The sequence below is a fragment of the Bufo gargarizans genome, chromosome 1 (assembly GCF_014858855.1).
Source record: "Bufo gargarizans isolate SCDJY-AF-19 chromosome 1, ASM1485885v1, whole genome shotgun sequence".
NCBI lineage: Eukaryota > Metazoa > Chordata > Amphibia > Anura > Bufonidae > Bufo > Bufo gargarizans.
In genome coordinates this window covers 609773344-609799070 of record NC_058080.1, presented here as the reverse complement: position 1 = coordinate 609799070, position 25727 = coordinate 609773344, and positions in this window count along the sequence as shown.

The following is a 25727-nucleotide window of genomic DNA, read 5'->3' as shown; positions in this document are numbered from 1 at the left end:
CCCTTTAGGTTTCATACTTAAGACCCTTCAGTATTTTGTTGCCCTTCTTTGGACCTGTTCTAATTTACCAATTTGTTTTTGGATATGAGGGCTCCAGAATTGCACCCAGTATGCTATATATGGCGTCATGAGAGGGAGGAATAAAAACTCCCTCTCTCTACTGGTTATATGTCTAGCCATAAAACTATGCATCCTACTCTTTGGGGCGCCTAGTGTAGATTCTTAAACACTTTGCTTGTTTTTAAGGAAACTTAGTAAGTGCCTGATCAAAATGATGTTCTAATACAGTGAGGGTAATTGGTGCAAATCTAATGGTTTTACATTATAATTTTATAGAAATTATGGGTACTATGTTTGGTATTATATTTTAGGGGCACATTGATGGTAAAATCCCAGTTGAGAAAAAAGGTGGACTTGCTCATTGGTCCTGCTATCATGATGGTAACTATTATTTTACAATGTTTCTAATGTGTTCAAATTAATGTTCTGAGCGATAGGCATATGTTATTTTTTAGCTTTTTAATCTTTCAGTAATCTAAGTCTGATGTGTAATGGTTGTTCTGTCTTGACTCACAAATCAAGTGGCCTCTTCTCTTAACTCTCAGTACATTACCTAAGTTATCATAAACACAACCGTAAAGAAGATGATGAGTAAATTAATGATATCACTGAGGAATACATCTTTATGAGTTGACTCAGGAAGGGCACCTTGTAGACTAAACTAGTTCTGCAGTAAATCTGCCAAATTCAGCCTTTTTTCACTTGATTTGAATATGACCTATATTATGTAGCTCTCTGTGTCTCTATTGATCAATGATGCTCCTTTAGGAATGAGTTAGATAGGTACAGCTCAAGAGCTGATTAAAATTTCATCAGATTCTTTTCAAATTCATTTGCATATTTATCCTCCTGTAAGCATCTCTCTTGTTTTTACATCCCTCTTCTTCAATTTGTAATGTTCAATGAATCATTTATCACAAGATTTTTTTATGGAGTCAATTTGCTGGTATTTAGAGAAACAAAAATAAATAAAAACAATCAAGATGATTTACTTTAACTTGTCATGTACAAGACAAGTTCAGTACTAAAATGGTGTAACAATTAATCACAGAATATTTTAAGCACATTATTAACTATTAATATTGCTGTAAAGTTTTAAACTTTAATGGCAATGGATACATTTGGAGTTTTTTTTATTTATTACTGATGCACATTGGGCTGAAATATTTTTGTAGTAGGTATTTATTTAACAAAAAACGCACTGTTTGGGTTCTGCAGCCTCCATGTATTGCAGTAGATACTGTAGCAGCTGCAGAAAGCTATTCTGTGATAAATCCCTTTCTGATGACTCCAGAATGATCTTTTAAGCTGATTTATGTCCTAATCAAAGTTGACAAATATATAACTCTTTGGCGACATCGATTGTACAAGTACGGCAGATGTGGCGTCTTTAATTTTTTTCAAGCATCCCAATACACCACATGCAATATTAAACGGAATTAGGAAGTACATCTTTTCTTGAAAAAAACAAGTCCTCATATGGCTATGTGAATGGAAAACCTAAAAAGTTATGACAGGGTGTAAAAAACATTTTCTTTTTTTTTTTACTTATCTGTATGTTACAGCTGACACTCGCTGTTAATGAAGGTGACTCAGGTCCTGAGCGGCTGCTTACAGTCTATAATGTGTACAGAGGGGGGGAAACATGGCACATGCAGGGGGCACAGTGTGGACACAGACTGCACAAAGGGGGCTGTTGGAGACTCAGTGATGGAAGATCAGAGCCTGAAACTGTCATTGTCAGCCGAAGTACACTCTGATTGGTTAGTATGGACAGACTAACCATCCAGAGCAATCTCTGACAAGGGACCACTTTGATTGGTCCTTTGCTGGCATCTCCAGAGTCTTGGCTTTAAGGAGCTGATGAGAAAAAGCAAGATGGCACAAATCAAAAATCACAAGTTAATCACAAATTTTATTAATATCCAAAACATGATCAGAAAAAACATTAAAAACTATGATAAACAATATTTTCTGAGAGTTATATAAAAAAATATCTACACCTCCCTCCTTCTACACTTCTTCTACACATCTACACCTCATTTGGTCCAATATATATGTGAGACAAAGTGCCAAACCAATAAGGTGACCAGTGTATATAAAGTGCAATAAATGTAAAAGTGAGTGTGACAACTCTGAAATCACATCAATTGACTTCTATTTATTTTAATGAAAAATATCTGAAAAGAAATATAAAGATGTGAATAAATTGGTAAGACATGACGGCTGACCTTCTGAAAGTTTCTTCTATCTGCAAACAGGATCTTTGGAGCTCAGCCAAAGTAATCATTGGGATTCTTGGTCACCTCTCTTACCAAGGTTCTTCTCCCTAAGTACGTATTTTGATAGAGTGTCCTGCTCTAGGAAGAGTCCTGGTTGTTCAAAACTAATTGCATTTAAGAATTATCCTTTACCTTTTTTCCCTAGGGGTGGGGGGTGGGTGTCAGGGGGAAAATCAATAATATCTATTTTTGTAGTAATATGGAAAAGTGGAACAGTTTATATTATGTCATTGATGTGATGAAAGATTACATGTTTTTAAATGAAAAGAAAAGAATAAAGAAAAAAAAAAAAAGAATTATAGAGTCCAGTATGCTCTTGGGGACTTTCTGTGCAACAGAAATTTGTTTGTACCCATGTCCAGATCTGCGCCTCCACACAATCCTGTCTTTTTTTTTGGGGGGGGGGGGGGGGGAGTATTGGATTGTGGTGATTAATATCACCTTGGTGGCCCTATTTCAACTTTTCACTGTGTATTCAATTACCCCTTAATTCCACATTTTTGTTCCCTGTACTGCCTACTTTTACCTATGCGTAAAATAGGGTTGCTAGGCAGGGTCCGTCTATCTGTTGAAGGACGGAGGACGCAGAAGCAGGCTGCGTGCAAGGTTACATTACTGACAGCTAGGGACTGTAAGTAAATGATGAAAGCCAGGTCCTCCCCAGCAGCTGATAACAGTGCCTGGGCTGTGTGCACTTCTCCCTGTCCCTGCACTTGGCAGACGCTCCCTCACTCAGCAGACTGGGACAATGCAAAGTGGAAGCAGCGCAGACCAGGGAAGGGAGATCTGCCGTCTGCTCAGTGTATAAATAAAAGCAACATGTGGTAAGAGGACCCCTTTGTGCTGCAGGAGATTAACCCTTTAGGGGGAGGGCTCTGGTTACTGACACTTTTGGGGGGCTATTGTTACTGGCTAGTGAGGGCAGGCGGGATTAGCCTCAGGGTGAGGGCAGTGGCGGCCATCTTAACTGAATAGTGAAATTGCAGTTTTATGCAGACTGGTTGCTAAGGGCTGAATCTTATTAAATATGGGGTAAGTCAGTCTAATAGTAACTGATTCTGGAATATCATGTTATTAGTAACTACATATATGAAAATTGAAATTAGGGTCTAAGTGTGACAGTTATCCTTTAACAGTGGATTTGCAGTATTGTCTCTGTACCATCTAAAGACTGCATAATTGTACTACAGCAACTGAAAAATCACTAAAGTAAAAGTTGCGAGTTGCATCTTACCATTGTCTACCTCATTTTTACTACCTATGGTTGTACCACCATTAACGGTACTGGCGTCACGACAAAATCCATCAAAGGACTCAGCCGCAATAAGCACCCTAAGCACCCTTAACATCAAGGGCACCTCAACCACCATCTTGGCTGATGCTTCCTACCACAGAGCGTGCCTCGGAGGATTTCGTGCTGTCCACCTCAACACTGTGCTGCCAGCCCAGGGAGGCTATCTGCTAACCGTGAGTAAGCTGATGAACTGTGTGTTATACTATTTGACCCCTCATCGGTCTACCGTTAACCTCACATGTACCCCCTGTGACTGCCTGGCTGCATGTACACTAAACTGAATTTACCAAAAGTAGACTCCAATCAAGGTATAGAAACATCTAAAAAATGAGCAAGATAAATATAAGTCCATATAGCTAAATTTCTAAAGTGTCATAGCAAAGGGTCAGAAAACTTATAACCAAGAAAAAATTAAGTTTTTCCTTTTCAATAAATTAGCAAAAAAAAATCAAATTCTGTCACTTTCTCATTCTGGAGTATTAAATGCAGATTGATGGGGGAAAACTTGCTTATTTTGTTTTTTATTTCAGCAAATGCCTACAGCATAACAAAATATTAAAAAGTGAAATGTCTTAAGACTTTGCAAATGCACTGTAAACTTGAGCACCTGAACGCTGCAACGCCCTAAAACAGCTGATCGGTGGAGGTGACAGAAGTCAGACCCCTGCTGATCTGATATTGATGACCTACCCCCAGGCACGGAATACAGCTGGTTGCTTCCAGTTCTCCAGATACAGTTCTTAAAATTAAAGCTGGGAAATGAGTGTTTCCATTGTGGGGATATTATGCTCAACACTATGGGGACGTTAGCTCAACTGGGGGCACACTAAGAGGGGGATTTTATTTTTTGTACTGGCACACAGAACGGGAGCATTTTTGAATTAGTGCACATTATTAGGGGGCATTTTTTGTACTGGCGCACATTATAAGGGACATTCTTTGTACTGGTGCTCATTTTAAGTGGCCAGTTTGTCCACCACAATAATACTGCTCCAAAGTCCCACCAATAATAATAATTCTCTGCCAGAGTGCACTTAGTAGTAATAGTGACCCTACAGTGCCCCAACAATAATGTCCTCATTGTTCCCCAGAAGCAATAATGGTCCCATAGTGCCCATAATAGTAAACATGTTGCCAATAGTCCCCCAGTAGTAATTGGGGTGCATAATGTTTACACTATTAGTGTCAGGGGCACTATTTTCTGGGCACAGTTATTTTAGGGCAGTGTGTGCCAATAATTATTGAAGGGCACTATATGTGTGGTACTAGTGTTATCAGTGGGTTTATCTTTTTCTGCTGGATTGTATTGGGGAGCACAGTGGGGACAGTATTGGGGGTGGCAGGATGAGTGGTTCGTAAGGTAGGAGAATGATGGAAAAGTAGGAACCTAAGATGACTTTTTGTCAAATTGCAGAGACAAGGGATGGGTGAAAGGAGAAGATGAGGACAGAAAACATCTACATAAGGACAACAGAGGACACATCACTGAATGTAAGAGGTATGTGGCGCTGTATTCTGGATAGCACTAAATATAATGTGTATCCAAATATTTATTTAGTGCTAGGTACAAATGTGTATAAAATGTATATGGAGTATGTAAATCTACTGTAAGTGTAGCCTATATGTAATTTATATACTGTATGGTGTATCATATGTGGGTGTGTATTGTATATGTGATTATGTGAGTGTAGTATCTATATAGTCTGTTTAGATATGCATTCCTTCCAACCATCCCAGATCTGGCATAACTACTGTGTGGAGGGGACACAATGGAGACTAGGCAGGGTTTGGACATGTACAGATAGACTTTGGGTGTGGTTAATGGTGTGGGTTAGCGCTATAAAATTTTTTATTTGGCTCTTTAGGCTTTTTAAAAGTTAGGTGGTATGTGTGTGTAGTGTATATATGGCGTTTTTTATGTGTACCATGTAGATGGTGTATTTAAGTGTATGTGTGTTGCATATACACTGAACAAAAATATAAACGCAACACTTTCGGTTTTGCTCCAATTTTGCATGAGCTTAACGCAAACATCTGAAACATTTTCTACATACACAAAAGACCCATTACTCTCAAATATTTCAAAATAGAATATGGGGATGCCGCGCACCTCTACTACTATGTGTTATGATATGGGGGAACTGTTTAGGGGTCAAGCCGACCTTATTTTCTTTGCAGATCCTCCTCGCGATGATTGCTAAATCCGCAGAGGGTTTGGTTCAGGTTTTATTGATTTTCTTATTTCTCTTATTCAAGGGGCTCCAACGGTCTCCACTGAAGGCAGACAAAGTTCTTTTAACAGTCTTATTCAAAAGCTCGCCCCGGCCGGTGGCGCAGCCTTTACTTTTTGAATCTCGCTCGTGCTCACAGTGTGGAGTAGGTGACGTCACCAGAGCTACGGTTCCTCTCAGACACAAAGAAGGGGAGTTCACCCAACGCGTTTCTAGCACTGCGGTGCTCTTCGTAAGGGATTCTTCTGGGTGCCATCTTTGTCTGTCTTTTATCAGCTGCGATCCTTGCATGTTTAACCCTTAAGCTGCTGTAATATATTTAGTCAAATCCAAACAACTCAATTTCTCCATTTAACCCCCTTGGTTCGATTGAATCCATGTTAAAGATCCACTGAGTCTCTTTCTTTGACATCATTTTAATATGGTCTCCTCCACGTATGTCCGCCTTTACTATTTCGACCCCATAAAAGGATGAACCTTCAAATCTACCTCTATGTCGTTCTTTATAGTGCCTGAATAGAGAATGGTCGTCTGTTTTCTTTTTTATATTATATAGGTGCTCACTTATTCTCTTTTTCAATAACCTTTTAGTGCGCCCTATGTAGATCTTCTGGCATGGACATTCTATGGCATAGATAACCCCTTTTGTATTGCAGGATAATTTATATGTGCCATTTTTACTTTCTATATCTGTCCTTTTTTTGTTTTGTGTTTGCCTGCATCCAGCACATTTTTTGCAAGGGTAAAAACCTGTCAATGGGTTCTTTAGTGATTTGTTATTAATTATTGCTGCACATTTTTTTGTTGGTGCAATTATATTTCCAATGTTAGCTGCTTTCCTGTATACAAAAGTCTGCGCTTCTGGTATCAATTCCCCAATCCATTTGTCTTTCCTCAGTACGTCCCAATGTCTGCCTACTATTTTCCTGAACATATGTGTCTGGGAATTAAAGGGGATAATGATAGGTGGTATTTATTTAATCCCATAATTATCTCCCTCCCTTCCTTTTTTGTCCCTATTACTATCCCCCAATAGTTGTGCTCTTTCTAATACCCTAATCTCCCCCTTCTGCACTATTAGTTTGTTTATTTCATATCCTTTATCCTCAAATTTATTCTGCAGTTTTTTCGCCTCCTTGTCATATTCTGTGACGTCTGTGCAATTTCTCCTTTTGTGCATAAACTGGGCTTCTGGAGATATTATCTAGCCACCGGGGGAGGTGGCAGCTAGTTCTTGATATGTAGCTATTGGAGTCTGTGCAGGCTCGGATTGGCCCATAGGGGTATAGGGGAATCCCCCGGTGGGCCCTTGAGCAAGGTGGGCCCCTAGTCCCCCCCCCCTGCACAAGTGGCACATAACACAGTAGACTTACTGCACTACATACATATATTCAATATACAGCCCCTCAACCAGCCCATGTTCATATAAAAAAAACTTGCTAAAATATTTATTATATTTGAATGTATCCGTTCAGTGGGCCCCCAAAATACATTTTACTGGTGGGCCCTAGATTCCCCAGTCCGACACTGAGTCCGTGGGTTTTTCATAGGTTTTTGTGGAAATTTTATTTTTTTCAACATAAATTGTGAGGTCCGGGAAATTAACCTCTTTAAAACTATAGTTTGGGGTGAACTCCAGATAAAACTCATTTTTATTAATATCCTCTAAAAACACATTTAAAGTGGGTTCACCACCCCTCCAAATAAATACCACGTCATCAATAAAATGCCGCCAGAGGATGAGGCCCGTCCGGAGCTGCCCGTTGGGGTGGATGTATTCTTTTTCCCACCTCCCAACGTACATTTTTTCAACATAAATTGTGAGGTCCAGGAAATTAACCTCTTTAAAACTATAGTTTGGGGTGAACTCCAGATAAAACTAATTTTTATTAATATCCTCTAAAAACACATTTAAAGTGGGTTCACCACCCCTCCAAATAAATACCACATCATCAATAAAACGCTGCCAGAGGATGAGGCCCGCCCGGAGCTGCCCGTTGGGGTGGATGTATTCTTCTTCCCACCTCCCAATTTATGTTGAAAAAAATTAAATTTCCACAAAAACCTATGAAAAACCCACGGACTCCAATAACTACATATAAGACTGTTAAAAGAACTTTGTCTGCCTTCAGTGGAGACCGTTGGAGCCCCTTGAATAAGAGAAATAAGAAAATCAATAAAACCTGAACCAAACCCTAAGCGGATTTAGCAATGATCGCGAGGAGGATCTGCAAAGAAAATAAGGTAAAACAGCCCATTAGGCTTGAACTCTAAACAGTACCCCCATATCATAACACATAGTAGGTAAATTAGAAGTGCGGGGCATCCCCATATTATATTTTGAAGTTGTTTTCTGTGAGTGACTGCAGCGGAGGTACAGCGCTGTCTGGGACACTGCTGCACTATTGTTACTAAGTAGCGCCGATAGTCTGTGGCAATTGCCACTTTGTAAATAGCATTACTCTCAAATATTGTTCACAAATCTGTCTAAATCTGTGTTAGTGAGCACTTCTCCTTTGCTGAGGTAATCCATCCCACCTCACAGGTGTGGCATATCAAGGTGTTGATTAGACAGCATGAATATTGCACACATGTGCCTTAGACTGCCCACAATAAAAGACTACTCTGAAATGTGCACAGTTTTGCCTTACTGGGGGGAAGGGGGGGGGGGTCAGAAAACCAGTCAGTATCTGGTGTGGCCACCATTTGCCTCATGCAGTGCTACACATCTCCATCGCATAGAGTTGATCAGGTTGTTGATGGATGTGCGAAGTTGCAGAATATTGGCAGGAACATGCTGTCGTATACGCCGATCCAGAGCATCCCAAACATGCTCAATGGGTGACATGTCCGGTGAGTATGCTGGCCATGCAAGACCTGGGATGTTTTCAGCTTCCAGGAATTGTGTACAGATCCTTGCAATATGGGGCCGTGTATTATCATGCTGCAACATGAGGTGATGGTTGTCGATGAATGGCACAACAATGGGCATCAGGATCTCGTCACGGTATCTCTGTGCATTCAAAATGCCATCAATGAAATGCACCTGTGTTCGTTGTCCATAACATACGCCTGCCCATACCATAACCCCACTGCCACCATGGCCCACTCGATCCACAACGTTGACGTCAGCAAACCGCTCACCCACACAACGCCACACACGCTGTCTGCCATCTGTCCTGAACAGTTAAAACCGGGACTCATCCGTGAACAGAACGCCTCTCCAATGTGACAGACACCATCGAATTTGAGCATTTGCCCACTAAAGTCGGTTACGACAACAAACTGCAGTCAGGTCCAGACCCCGATGAGGATGATGAGCATGCAGATGAGCTTCCCTGAGACAGTTTGTGCAGAAATTCTTTGGTTATGCAAACCAATTGCTGCTGCAGCTGTCCGGGTGGCTGGTCTAAGATGATCATGGAGGTGCACATGCTGGATGTGGAGGTCCTGGGCTGGTGTGGTTACACGTGGTCTGCGGTTGTGAGGCCGGTTGGATTTACTTCCAAATTTTCTGAAACGCCTTTGGTGATGGATTATGGTAGAGAAATGAACATTCATTGCACAGGCAACAGCTCTGGTAGACATTCCTGCAGTCAGCATGCCAATTGCACGCTCCCTCAAACTTTGCAACATCTGTGGCATTGTGCTGTGTGATCAAACTGCACATTTCAGAGTGACCTTTTATTGTGGGCACACCTGTGCAATTTCCATGCTGTCTAATCATCACCTTGATATGCCACACCTGTGAGGTGGGATGGATTATCTCGGCAAAGGAGAAGTGCTCGCTAACACAGATTTAGACAGATTTGTGAACAATATTTGAGAGTACTGGGTCTTTTGTGTATGTAGAAAATGTTTCAGATGTTTGAGTTCAGCTCATGCAAAATGAGAACAAAACCGAAAGTGTTGCGTTTATATTTTTGTTCATTGTATATGATGTATGTTAATGTAAACATGTGTCGTGGTTCCTTGTGTCCGCCCTTGAATAGAAAAATGTGAATCCCACCCCTGCCTACCCTGAAGATAAGTCATCAATTTTTTACTACTGCACAACCTCTCTAAGTTCCCCTGACTCCTGTTGATTTATTCAGTTGGAAAAAGTCCACTTACTGTTTTATTAGTAATTTACCTGTAAATGAATCCATTGTAAGATAAGAGCAGAATGTGAAAGATTGTTTACTGTGGCTTGTTCTGATACTTTTGTAATGGATTCTTGTACCAAACAGTAAACTTTCTAATATATTTTACTTTTTAATGATTACTAATAACCTCAGGGTATAGTCCATATGTTTTTTTTATGAGCATCTTTGTTTTTGCAGCTTACTTCTAAATACTAAATGGTTTTATTTCTTTTTATTACTTGTAGCATTATCTTTTGCCATAATTTCAGACTCTAAGATTATCCAATTACTTTGCACACTGATAAGCAATTTAGTTTGTGTTTCATTTCTAAAAAAAAAATAAACAAAAAACTGTCAATGGACAAGTATTTCGTTTTCTGTTTGTGTGGATTTATTTCCCTTTCTTTATCCTTTGCACAGTTGACTATAGCTGACTAGGATTTTACAAATACCCCAAAAACTGTATATTGAAAAATAGAAAGGATAAAACATGGTTATATTTGTAACTCGACACTAGAGGTCCATTGCCTAGGACACTCCCCCCTTTATGCCACCAAGAGGGTAACCTTGTCACCTGGTGGATGCATGGATGGAATGGGGCTCCAGACACAACATTATTGACTACCAACCAGGACGTGTACTGTGCTACACTGCAAGAGCTGCTGGACCTGTGATGATGTCATGTGACATGAGGGGACAGAGATTTGTGTGGAGAAGAAAGTGGAGAAGCGATAAATTCTGTGTGAACCACAGCAGTAGTCCTCTCCTCTTATAACGCTTCTCAGTAATGTCTTCTGATATCACATAATAACAGTCCAGACATGCTGGGAGATATAGTTCTCTCCTCATGCCTTCTCCATGTAAGGTCCTCTGATATCACATAATAATGGCCTGAACATGCTGGAAGTTGTAGTACTGTTCTGTTATGCCTCCTCCTTGTAATGCCCTCTGATATCACATAAGATCAGCCTGGACTTCTTGGGAGTTGTAGTTCTTTCCTCTTTAACCTTTTCCCTGTAATGTCCAATATTAAACTCTTAGACACAGGAGAAAAGTTAAATATCGCAAGTAGACGCCAAGTTTGGTGAATAAAACAATAAGTTATGTTATATATTTCTAATTTAATTTGGCTGACACTGCTATATAGATTATGGCTTCCATATTGTATGTTGTAGTATCACCCATTGTCCTGAGTAAGAAGTCTTCCTTTTGGGGGTGTGATGTTCTTCTTTGGGGGGTTATGAAAGTGGCCAACCGAACTGCAATGCAAAGTGTTAAAGTGATTGGTGAAGTAGCAGTGAGCGGGAGCTCAGTCACACACACTCTAGCATGATGGATGCAATCAGTGCCATCAAGTAGTAAACAGGTGTGCTGTAACTACTGGACTGCCCTCCTGTGAGCACCACCACCTCCTTGCCCTGGGCCCTGGCTAGCCTAGAACTGAAGCCTGAGCAGGAAGTACTGACTTTAGCAGCCAGCCACACAGCCCCCCGAAGGCTGAAGAAGAGACCTGAACGAACTGAGCTGATAATATATTGATGGACTGAGGAGATATTAAACAGACTGAGCTGATTGTATAAGGACTGAGGTGATATTATATATGGACTGAGGTCATTAAATACAGGCTAAGGTAATGAAATATGGACCGAGCTGATTATATATGGACTGAGATGATTATGGTTTAGGTTATTAAATTGTCAGCTATGAGGCCCTAAGTCGGACTCAGGCCTGCGGTAAGGCTCACCCCGGGGGGGGACAGACTAATGTGCCAAGAAGCATTCATTTGAAAGGTATAGCTTATAAAGATAATCTGCATATTACAAGAAGTATTTTCCAATAATATATATGATACACAATCATCTTAGCTAATCATTATCCGGATTGACTACAACATATCATGGGTAGCAGTGCATTGCTTGTTAAAGAGGTTGTCTGAATTTGTCATGATCTATCCTCAGTATAGGACATCAATATCAGATTGACAGGAATCCAACCCCCAGCAACCTGGTGAATCATCTGTTTGAAGAGGCTGTGGCGCTCTGGTGAATGCTGTTACCTCTTCCCCTCGGCCAGGGACGTCATGTTACGTGGCCTAGGCACAGCTTAGTCCCATTAAAGTGAATAAGCATGGGCTGCAAAACCAAGCACAGCTATTATACAATGATGGCAACTGTACAATGATGGCACTGTGCTCAATGAGCTGCGAAGAGGCCCTCCTCCTCGCGGACAGCCACTCGTGCAAGTATCTCTGCTTTAAGCCATATATAGCTTTTAGCATTCTCAACAGAAAAATCACAATAAGCTTTTAGTGGCTCACCTGCAAGTAGCTGTACAGGACTTCAGCCCACTGGGATTCCGGCAAATGTTCCCTTTCAGAGGTTCGCTCAAACAACGCCAGGTAGACCTCTACATCCTCTCATTCTACCATCTGTTGCATTGCTCTCTGTACCAAGTTCTGCAGGTTGTCCATGGCAACGGTCTAAATTTAATCCCAGTTTAAATTTAATCCCGGCAAAGAGACACTCTCATTCCAGGTTTCTTCAACAAAACACTAATATTTATTTAGTTATTTATTTTATGCACTTATATATTCCGTAGCACTTTACAGACATTAGCATCCAACTGTCCCCAGTAAGTCTTTAGAGTGTGGGAAGAAATCAACGCAAACATTGGGAGAACATACAAATTTCTTGGTTGGATTGGAACCTAGGACCCCAGCGCTGCAAGGCACCAGTGCTAACCACTGAGCCACCGTGCTGCCCAAACTAGCTGGCAGTTTATTTCCAGCCAACATAAAGTCCATCAAACATAAATGTAGCTTTCTTTAGCTTGAAGCAAACGGTTAACAGAAATATGCTTTACTGCGGCACAAAGTCCAAAATAAAATACAGTCTTTTTTTCTTTTGGTAGTAAGGGACAGTTCACACCTTGTGAAGTCTTTGTTCTCACCACGCTAGAGGTATATGTTTACTCCTGGTTCACAGTCCTCTGAGTAAGGCCTCATACAGACAAACGTATTTTTATTCCTTTTCCGTGTTATTTTGTGGACTGTATATAGAACCATCTATTTCAATGGGTCCGCAAAAAAAAACAGAAAGTACTCCGTGTGCATACCATTTCCGTATGTCCGTATTTCCGTTCCGCTTACGGACAAGAATAGTACTGTTCTATTAGTAGCACACCTCCATGCACTGCTCCATCCAACATTCCCCACGTGAGCAGCATCTAGGGAAGCTTTTATTTACTGGCACCTGTGGGTGGATCAGTAGCCAGGTTAACCTCTTAATAAGCGGTATGAAACATATCTCCCTTGCTAAGTTAACCCACTCACTTTATCACAATATACACTCACCTAAAGAATTATTAGGAACACCATAATTCTACGTGGCATTGATTCAACAAGGTGCTGATAGCATTCTTTAGAAATGTTGGCCCATATTGATAGGATAGCATCTTGCAGTTGATGGAGATTTGAGGGATGCACATCCAGGGCACGAAGCTCCCGTTCCACCACATCCCAAAGATGCTCTATTGGGTTAAGATCTGGTGACTGTGGGGGCCATTTTAGTACAGTGAACTCATTGTCATGTTCAAGAAACCAATTTGAAATGATTCGAGCTTTGTGACATGGTGCATTATCCTGCTGGAAGTAACCATTAGTGTTGAGCGGCATGTCCCATATTCGAATTCGCGAAATTTCGCGAATATTCGAAAGAATATTCCTAAAATATTCGCGAATATTCGAATTCGTTATTATTTCGCATATGCGATAATTCGAATTTTCGCATCGCATAATACATATTATGAGATGCAAAATTCGCATGTGCGCTAATGAAATCGCCTTACGAAGATTCGCAACTCAATTCAATCACTAATGTAAGAATGCAAAGCCCTTTGCCTCTGTTCTGGGACAAGTGCTGATATTCGCCTGTGCGCTAATAAAATTGCCTTACAAAGATTCGCGCCTCAATCACTTTCTAGGCAATGTGAGTAAGATCTGAGCTTTTGGACTTTTGTGAATCAATCGAGATACAGTGGGGGGTGATGACTGTAGTTGACAGAGTACAGATCAATGTAATCTGTAAGGTGGAAACTAAAATAAAAAATACAAATATTCGTAAATCGAATTTTACGAAGTTCGAAGTATTTGCGAATATGGTGCTATACTATATACATGCACAGGCCTTTGCCTCTCTGTTCTGGGGACAAGTGTAGATATTCGCATGTGCGCTAATAAAATCGCCTTACGAAGATTCGCAACTCAATTCAATCACTAATGTATGAATCATACATTAGTGATTGAATTGAGTTGCGAATCTTCGTAAGGCGATTTTATTAGCGCACATGCGAATATCTACACTTGTCCCCAGAACAGAGAGGCAAAGGCCTGTGCATGTGCATTCATATAGTATAGCACCATATTCGCGAATACTTCGAACTTTGTAAAATTCGATTTACGAATATTCGTATTTTTTATTTTAGTTTCCACCTTACAGATTACATTGATTTGTACTCTGTCAACTACTGTCATCACCCCCCACTGTTTCTCGATTGATTCCCAAAAGTCCAAAAGCTCAGATCTTACTCACATTGCCTAGAAAGTGATTGAGGCGCGAATCTTTGTAAGGCGATTTTATTAGCGCACAGGCGAATATCTACACTTGTCCCCAGAACAGAGAGGCAAAGGCCTGTGCATTCATATAGTATAGCACCATATTCGCGAATACTTCGAACTTCGTAAAATTCGATTTACGAATATTCATATTTTTTATTTTAGTTTCCACCTTACAGATTACATTGATTTGTACTCTGTCAACTACTGTCATCACCCCCCACTGTTTCTCGATTGATTCCCAAAAGTCCAAAAGCTCAGATCTTACTCACATTGCCTAGAAAGTGATTGAGGCGCGAATCTTTGTAAGGCGATTTTATTAGCGCACAGGCGAATATCTACACTTGTCCCCAGAACAGAGAGGCAAAGGCCTGTGCATTCATATAGTATAGCACCATATTCGCGAATACTTCGAACTTCGTAAAATTCGATTTACGAATATTCGTATTTTTTATTTTAGTTTCCACCTTACAGATTACATTGATCTGTACTCTGTCAACTACTGTCATCACCCCCCACTGTATCTCGATTTATTCCCAAAAGTCCAAAAGCTCAGATCTTACTCACATTGCCTAGAAAGTGATTGAGGCGCGAATCTTCGTAAGGCGATTTTATTAGCGCAAATGCGAATATCGGCACTTGTCCCAGAACAGAGGCAAAGGGCTTTGCATTCATACATTAGTGAATTGAGTTGCGAATCTTCGTAAGGCGATTTTATTAGCGCACATGCGAAAATCTACACTTGTCCCCAGAACAGAGGCAAAGGCCTGTGCATGTGCATTCATATAGTATAGCACCATATTCGCGAATATTTCGAACTTCGTAAAATTCGATTTACGAATATTCGTATTTTTTATTTTAGTTTCCACCTTACAGATTACATTGATCTGTACTCTGTCAACTACTGTCATCACCCCCCACTGTATCTCGATTTATTCCCAAAAGTCCAAAAGCTCAGATCTTACTCACATTGCCTAGAAAGTGATTGAGGCGCGAATCTTCGTAAGGCGATTTTATTAGCGCAAATGCGAATATCGGCACTTGTCCCAGAACAGAGGCAAAGGGCTTTGCATTCATACAGTATGAATGCAAAGCCCTTTGCCTCTGTTCTGGGACAAGTGCCGATATTCGCCTGTGCGCTAATAAAATCGCCTTACAAAGATTTGCGCCTCAATCACTTTCTAGGCAATGTGAGTAAGATCTGAGCTTTTGGACTTTTGGGAATCAATCGAGAAACAGTGGGGGGTGATGACAGTAGTTGACAGAGTACAAATCAATGTAATCTGTAAGGTGGAAACTAAAATAAAAAATACGAATATTCGTAAATCGAATTTTACGAAGTTCGAAGTATTCGCGAATATGGTGCTATACTATATGAATGCACATGCACAGGCCTTTGCCTCTGTTCTGGGGACAAGTGTAGATATTCGCATGTGCGCTAATAAAATCGCCTTACGAAGATTCGCAACTCAATTCACTAATGTATGAATGCAAAGCCCTTTGCCTCTGTTCTGGGACAAGTGCCGATATTTGCATTTGCGCTAATAAAATCGCCTTACGAAGATGCGCGCCTCAATCACTTTCTAGGCAATGTGAGTAAGATCTGAGCTTTTGGACCTTTGGGAAACAATCAATTATATGTGTACTGTAATTTTGTGAAAAAATAAAAAAACGAATATTCGTTTTTACGAATATATAGCACTATATTCGAAATATTCGCGAAATCGCGAAGTTGCGATATTCGCGAAAAAAATTCGCTTTTCGAATATTCGCGCTCAACACTAGTAACCATCAGAGGATGGGTACATGGTGGTCATGAAGGGATGGACATGGTCAGAAACAATGCTCAGGTAGCCCGTGTCATTTAAACGATGGCCAATTGGCACTAAGGGTCTAAAGTGTGCCCAGAAAACATCCCCCACACCCTTACACCACCACCACCAGCCTGCACAGTGGTAACAAGGCATGATGGATACATGTTCTCATTCTGTTTACGCCAAATTCGGACTCTACCATTTGAATGTCTCAACAGAAATCGAGACTCATCAGATCAGTCAACATTTTTCCAGTCTTCAACAGTCCAATTTTGGTGAGCTCGTGCAAATTGTAGCCTCTTTTTCCTATTTGTAGTGGAGATGAGTGGTACCCGGTGGGGTCTTCTGCTGTTGTAGCCCACCTTTCTTTCCCATTCTGACATTCAGTTTGGAGTTCAGGAGATTGTCTTGACCAGGACCACAACCCTACATGCATTGAAGCAACTGCCATGTGATTGGTTGACTAGATAATCGCATTAATGAGAAATAGAACAGGTGTTCATAATAATTCTTTAGGTGAGTGTATATATATATATATATATATATATATATATATTTATGCAAATCTATTCTACTGACTTGAAATTCCTCCCAAATTTTGGATTTTAACAAACCTACATTTTTTAAGTAGAGCAAAACCCTAGTATGCTATTCTGGGCAATATATATGTATCGCTTGGGGGTACTCGTTCTCATTACAGAGAGCGCTTACTATGCGCAGTACATGTGCGGAGTAATGTAGGCCAGGCAATACTCCTCTTAGTTTCTGGAAAACGGATACAAATTACCTTTCCTAAGCTAATTTCATGCCGACAGATGTAAGATGTGCTAATTTTCATATATTTTTTCCAAAAACCCAGAGGAGCGTATACTGGCTCATTGTCCTGCATAAGGAGAAATGGTATCACAACTAGTGATGGACGAACATCACGATCAAAATCGGCAGGCCCCATTGACTTTATAGGCAGGCAAACCTGAAAAACCTTCAGGTCATATTTGCAGTCACCAAATACTTACTAGAAGTGCACAAATAGTCCCACAACATGGACAGTGACATACCAGAGGGGGATCGTTGGCCCACAATTCCCACAAAAAAATATGTATTTTAATCAGGGGCCATTTTTATGCATCTTAAAGGGAAACTCTCAAAAATGTGCCCTGCTGGAGACTAGAAATTTTTTATTTTAGGCCACGGGAGTACAGACCCCAAAAATTAGGCATTCACCTGACAGAAAATAACTTGTGATGATGTGGCTGGAGGTATATTAGGCGGTCACTGGATACAAATTTTACTGTAGGCCTTTACAGGCCCCAAAAATTAGGCATTCACCTGACAGAAAAGAACTTGTGATGATGTGGCTGGAGGTACATTAGGCGGTCACTGGTTAAAAATGTTACTGTAGGCCAGTACAGGCCCCAAAAATTAGGCATTCACCTGACAGAAAAGAACTTGTGATGATGTGGCTTGAGTTATATTAGGCAGTCACTGGCTAAAATTTTTAATGTAGGCCAGTACAGGCCCCAAAAATTAGGCATTTACCTGAAAGAAAAGAACTTGTGATGATGTCGCTGCAGGTACTGGCCACGGGTCAAGCCTGCACACTCAGTAGTCCAGGGGTTCCTCGCTTCTCAGAGCGCCCACATCGGCCATTAACCCGATGTAGTCGGACACCTGACGGTCTATGCATTCCCTGAGGCTGGATCTTGAAAGGTGGCTGTTGATGGGTTTGGCTGCAAGAATGATCTCATATCTGAAGTGACCAACACATCTTTAAACCACCCTCTTCTTGCAAGCGCGGTAGGATTGGTACCCGCACTTGTTTCGCTGTGGGTGGAAATTCCTCTGACAGCGCCCGCAACAGCAGAATTCAGCATCTCTCGCAGCAAGGCCTAGAAATGCTGAATTCTGACAGCCCTTTGTGATGCTGGTAACATGTCCGCCATTTTGTGTTTGTACCGGGGGTCTAAGTACGTTTTCATCCAGTACTAGTTCTTGCCCTTTATGCCTTTTATAGGGGGGTCCCTCTTCAAACACTGGAGCATGAAGGCCCCCACTTGCATTAATTTTAAAACAGTGGAGCGCCCTGCCCCCTGCTCATTGCCCAGGATAATGTCGTCCTTGGTCTCATACTCGCAGCCACGGACAACATTAGGGATCCCCGAAAAGTTTAAAGTCCCCCTCAAAGCCTGCTCTTCTTGCTCCTCCTCCTCCTCCTCCTTCCCCCAGCCACCATCCTCCTCTGATTTCTCTTCACAGTCCTGTTGACTTGTCTGGGATGGAGTAGCCCCCCCAGAAATTCATTCAGCATGGCGACTTCCTCATCTTCCAGCTCCTGCTCCTCGACGGCTTGATCAATGACACAACTCAATGCACGCTCCAGAAAGAAGGCGTACGGTATGATGTCACGGATGGTGCCCTGGCTGCAACTGACCAGTTTGGTGATCTCATCAAATGGCTGCAGAAGTCTGCAGTGAAAAGAAACCAAGCTCCCCAGAACCTGTCCTGCTGCAGAGTTCGTACAGGTAGTTGTTAACGCCATGTTGCTGCTGGAGCAGCCTATCAAACATATACAAGGTGGAGTTCCAGCGCGTCGGGTTGTCACAAATCAGACGTCTATCGTGGCAGGTGGGTTGCCGCTGAACGTCAGCAAGGCGAGCCATGGCCGTGTAAGATCTAAAATGGCCAGAGTTTTTCCTGGCCTGCCGCAAGACATCCTGGACCCCTGGGTATTTAGCAACGAATCGCTGAGCGAATAAGTTAAGGGAGTGTGCCATTTTGCCCTGTTTCAGCATGCTCAGCAGATTGGCACCGTTGTCACACACCACTTTACCAACTGTCAAATTGAGCAGGGTTAGCCACTTATCGACCCGTGACCGCAGAGCTGAAAGCAGTGTAGCTGATGTGGCTCTTGGCTTCCAGTCACAACAGCCACAGCACAGAATAGCAACTAGTGTTGGGCGAGCACCAAAGTGCTTGTGTGCCTCTACCGAGCACCCGAGCACAATGAAAGTCATTGGGAGAACCCCAGGCCCTCCCTGCTCTGAAGAGGGAGGGTGTTGGGACTCTAGTTCGGCTTAGGAGTCCCTGCTCTGACTCCATATATAGCTATCTCCATATATGGAGTCAGTGCTTATGGACACCCTAGTGTATTTAAATCTAATTTCTGAAACGTTTCTGCCGGGAGTTGATTACCAACGTTGTACTTTAAAGGCTATAAAGCTGAATGCTAAACTATGTCAGAAAAACCTCATAGTAGTTTCTGATGTAGTGAGTATTGCTATTCAGCAGAAGACTTATTTTATATTTCTGTGCAGGTTAACGTGTAGTGGTTAACATCCTTGCCGCTAATGTACAAGGTTCGGAGTTCAAATCCTGGCAGAAACATTTCAGAAATAGAGATTAAATTGATATATTTTATATTTTTTTTTTTTTGTAATTGTAAAAATTGTATGGCACAAAATAAATGTGTAATTACAAAAAAAATGTTATATATATATATATAAATATATATATATATATATATATATATATATATACAGTGCTGCCCATAATTATTCATACCCCTGACAAATTTTGACTTAAAGTTACTTATATTCAACCGGCAAGTACTTTTTTGACGGAAAATGACATAGGTGTCTCTCAAAAGATAATAAGACGATGTACAAGAGGCATTATTGTGGGGAAAAAAAATGTTCTGCACTGTGGAAAACCTCAGAGGACGTAGTTGGAAGCCAAAAGTGACACCTATGCTGGCCAGGAGGATAGTTAGAGAGGTGAAAAAGAATCCAAGGATCACCACCGAGGTGAGAGTGTGACCAATTTGTTAGTACTTTAATATTGGTTATTTCATAACGCAGTCCCACAATATATACAATCAGTCAGGTTCTCTACAGCCTTCCTTCCACAGTATGTGCAATTGTAGTCCACGGTAGATCTGAGCAGAGTAGATGGTACAATTATATTCTGTTCAGTAGTGGAAGGTTCTGGGGAAATCAGAGCCATAGTCACTGGTGTGGGAGGAGTTTGGTCATCTATCACCGTAAGTTTCTGAGATTTTCCTGAAATACATTTGGATTTTAATATTCTTTTACAAATCAACAGGAAAAGCTTTATGATAATAAAGATTATGAGAATAAGGACACATCCTTTCAATAGCATATGGAAAATTCCTGAAACCCATCCTCCAAATCCTTAAAACCAATTAAGGGGGCTTAACCATGACAACCACTCAGGCCACTCCGAGTCAGGAGGTGTTTGATGTACATTTCGGAACCCCCCTTTCAGCCGCATAGCTTGTTGTAAGTCATGTGATATTCTAAACACTCCTTTAGGGTCGATATGATATGGCTCTGATTCTGGATCTGACCCAATAGCCAGGTAAGGTTGATGCACTGCTCCGAATGGTATGAAATGATTGGCATACGTACGCCTCGAGAGATCACACACAGACTGTCACAGAGAAGTCAATGCTATGATGTTCCATTTATTATTTAGATTACATGATTTTTTATAGCAGAAAAAGAGGAACTTTATGACTCGGCTAATTTGATCTCATTGTCACATTACTAAGTCCCATGATAACGTATCACATTATCACTCCATACTTTAGCAAAAGTCAGCATTATGTCAGCAATATGTCAGCAATTTCAATATCATAAAGTGATTAGTAAGGGATTATTAAGGGAGCTGGCTGCTACTTCAGGGGCCATTTTGTTAAGCAAACTGTTAGATATAATACAAGCAAGTATACATTTGATACTAGATATATGATTCCACAACAGTCCCCCCTTGTAGACTTGATTGTAGACTTGATTGTAGACTTTCCCTAAACCTAGCGAATCCCCTGGCATACCATTCGTATCCTCTTCACCCACAGTGGCGACAACTTATCCCTTGTGAATAAGTTCCCGATTGAGCGGACTTCTGGTAATACCCTGGGATTCATTTGTCCCTAATTCTCATCATCTCTTGGATCTTCAGGCCTGGGTAGAGGAGCTTCATCAGCGGGAGTTGGAGAAGGCGGGGGTGTCGGGAATGCAGGGATCACATTCACATCTATTGCGGTGCTAGCCATTTGTTCATAGAGAAGTAGTATGGTTTCCTCAGCAGGCTTCTTTCTGTTGGTGATGCGGTTAATGCAGGAAACAACAACTTTGATAAATATGTAGATTACCATCAATATTAGGGCTATCTGTAATATTCCCTGAATTATTCCCATCGTCCATCCACTAATTCCCTTGAACCAGTTACTGGGATTAAGGAATGAGAAAGTGTCAGACCACCATGTTGACTTATCTGCACTGTGAGCCTCTAGCCATTCATCACGTATCTCACTCATCTTTTCCAAACCAGCTTTTACTTGTAGATTACCTTGTGGATCGATATAATGGCAGCATGCAGTACCTACTACCTGACACATACCTCCATCCTTTGCAGTAAAATAGTCTAATACTAAAGTGTGTTGATTAGTGACTATGATGAGCTGATTCTGGACAACATTAGATGTATTCATCAGTTTCATAATTTCCCAAATCTGATCATCCAAGTAGTCGGTAGCCATTACTAGTTTGTCATATGTTTGTGTAAGCATAGGATAGATTAATAGAGTGCTAAAGAACTTGTTGGCACCACTCATTTCTACAAGATGGGGTTTTCCATTTGGTCTAGGAATGTTATCTGCGGCTCTTTTATATAAGGTGTGTTTGGGGATAGCATTGACATTTAATTTTCCATGAGGCAGTGTAAAAGTGGCTGGTGTGAGCCTAGCAATTGTACATAAACCTTTGAAATCCGAAGGGAGCCATTTATATGCCCTGTGTCCACATACTAGGTATATATTTTTTGGGACCGAAACCACTGTACTATTGAACAAACGAGTGATTAAGTGGGCTAATTTGATACCTTCTGCTAGTTTTTGACCCTTTTCTTGACCCTCTGTGGTTTTACTAGTTATCCCTATTGTCAAGTCCCTTACACTGCGCCGGGCGCAGGCCAGATCACCACTTGCTTCAGCATATATACCAATGCACTGTACTGGACTGTCTGGGTTGGAATCATTACAGCCTGATCTGTTATGGGAACTGAAAACCATACCATGGGTTTGTACCTGTAGGCAGTAACAGTGGGTCCAATTTGGGAAGCAGGATACATTGCTCCACATATAGTCATTCCAGGGCATATTGCTATTCTGAGCTGAGGGTCCTGTTCTGTTTATCATTAGCCATGGGGACCCATCCCATGCTACTACTATTAGGGAAGCTTTCCTGTTGCCATTTTTGGTATTAACCTCTTTTATGCTAGAAAGGAAAACAGCTGATCCTGCCAAATCTTTTATCTCTTGGAAGGTTAGGGGCACAGCTAAATAAGGCATAGCTCTAGCATTTACTGGGCCATGTGTACATATCCAACAATCTTTTAGTGAAGAGGTGGTGGTGTCAGAATCACCTTCCTTCAGGCTTTTATACAACACTTGATGATGTTTGACAAACTTATTGTCCCACCCGTCATCATCCATTTCTGCCGGGGGAGGAATGTATGCACTGGTGAGTGTCACCAGTGCTAGCAGATAAAAGAAAATCATTTTGTTATTTCTGAATCTGGCGGGTTCCTTATCCTTTTGCAGTGAGAGGCGTGGATCCAGGTGGATCTCCCTTCGAGCTTTACAGAAGTTGGAGTGGTCAGTAGTACTTGGTAAGGCCCCTCGAAGCGTGGTTCTAGGGTACTTCTGACGTGTTTCTTGACCACTACCCACTCTCCTGGTTTCAGAGTGTGGCTGCCTTCTAGGGAGTCAGGATCTGGAATGGAAGAAAAGACTTGTACATGGATGTTAGACAACTGTTTGCTCAAAGCTATCACATACTTTGCAACAGATTCATAATGCATTTGCAACTGTTGAGGGAAGTACAGCCCCATCCGGGGTCCCGACCCAAACAATATCTCATGTGGAGTCAGTTTATGGGGAGGTTTGGGAGTGTGTCTGACTGCAAAGAGTGCTATTGGTAAACACTGAACCCAATTGAGCCCTGTCTCCCTAGTCATTTTCAGCATTTTTGACTTTAATACCCCATTCAGTCTCTCGACTTTGCCGCTACTTTGGGGTCTGTAAGGGGTGTGGAATGCCAGGTGTGACCCTACCATCTTCCAGACCTCTTGGGTTAGGTTAGCAGTGAATGCTGGGCCCTGATCACTCTCAATGACCTCAGGTACCCCGTACCTACAGACAGTTTCCTGTATCAATTTTTTAGCAGTAGTTGTTGCTGTCTGATTCCTGACGGGGTAGGCTTCTGGCCACCCAGAGAACATGTCTACCACTACTAACACGTATTGAAACCCTTGGCACATTGGCATCTGGATATGATCAATCTGGATCCTCTGGAAGGGGTATAAGGCTTTTGGGAGACATTTTTTGGGCGTGGGCTCAGTCCTACCTGGATTGCATTGGGCACAGATTAAACATGACTGGCCACAGAGGCTATTACAGGATAGAGTGCTCTAGGCAAGCACACTTTCTTCCCTTGTGTCCAAAGTCCGGATTCTTCTTCCAGGGCTGACTCCTTTAGCCAGGTTTCCTTTTCTGAGCGAGTGGCTTGCTTCTGCATCTGTTTCAGTAGATCCCATGATATTTCTTGTTGCTTGACATCCGGTTGTGCTAACATGATTTTATCTGGCTGTGCTCTTTCCTCTTCCATTGCTGCCTGTTTGGCTGCTTGGTCAGCCAATGCATTTCCTTTGGCTTCTGGTGTGTCAGCACGGGTATGTGCCTTTACTTTGATTACTGCTACTTTGGTGGGCAGGAGTACTGCAGTCATCAAGGCCTCCACTGCTAAAGCATGTTTAATTGGGGTTCCTGCTGCTGTAATGTAATCTCTGGCCTTCCATATTATTCCGAAATCATGAACTACTCCAAAAGCATATCTGGAGTCTGTGTAGATGTTAGCAGTGGAGTCTTTTGCTATGAGGCAGGCCTCAGTAAGGGCTATGAGTTCAGCCTCTTGTGCTGACTGGTCTGGGCGCAATTGCCTTGCACACAGGACTTCATACTCACTAGTAACTGCCATGCCTGTATGGAATTTCCCTTTGTCATCGGCATACCTTGAACCGTCTACAAAGAGTGTCCAGTGTGGGTTTTGCAAAGGAGTATCCTGTATTGATGGTGGAGTTCCTACTTCAGCTTCCATCATTGTAATGCAATCATGTTCTTGTTCTTTGTAAAGAGAGTCGGTTGAGGCCCATAGTTCTTCTTCCTGAAGATCTTCTTCAGCACGTAGATCAATAAAATCTTCAGAATCTCCATCTGCAGTATACTCCCCCCTTGGGAGAGGAAGGAGTGCAGCAGGATTGAGGATGTGGCATCTCTGGATGGTGACATTATCTGGCAGAAGCAGACTACACTGGAGCCTGAGGTGGCGTTGTGCAGTGAGGTGTTTAGGTTGTGTTTGTTGCAGGATAGCTGAGATGTCATGGGGAGCCATGATGGTGAGTGGGTGTCCCAGGACGATGTCAGCGGTAGCGTTCAGGAGAGAACTAGCAGCATGAACGGCCCTGACACAGGAAGGGGTGGCTCTGGCTACAGGGTCTAGACGTTTTGAGAAGTAGCCTAGAGGTCTACTACGACCCCCATGGCTCTGGGTGAGAACTCCAGTGGCATGACCCTGACGTTCCATGACATAAAGGCGAAAGGGAAGCTTATAGTTAGGGATGCCAAGAGCTGGGGCAGTGACAATGATTTGTTTGAGAGATTGGAATGCTTTTATGGCTTCTGCAGTCATTTGGAAAGGGACAGTAGCAATACGGGGTATGCAATCAAACAGTGGCTGCATCAGAACGGATGCATCAGGGATCCATGGTCTACAGTATGAAATTAGTCCCAGAAAGGTTTGCAGTTGGTGAGGGGTATCTGGCAGTGGGATGTCTGAGACTGCTTTCTTTCTGGCATCCGTAAGATGCTTACTGCCTTGTGAGATGCAGTGACCTAGGAAAACAACTTTTGGAAGACACAACTGTAATTTAGAACGTGAGACTCTGCACCCAGCATCCGCCAGGTAGGCAAGAAGTGAGGCAGATGAGTTCAGGCAGACGGGGTGTGAGTCAGCACAGAGGAGTAAATCATCGACATATTGTAAGAGTTCCACCTCTGGGTGATCTGCTTGCCATGGTTGTAAGATGGATGCCATTGCTTTGCTAAAGCAGGAAGGACTATTATGAGCTCCTTGAGGCAACACCGTCCAGGTGTATTGTTTTCCATCATGTGTAAAAGCAAAGAGAAATTGGGAGTCTTCATGTAATGGGACAGAGAAAAAGGCATTTGCTA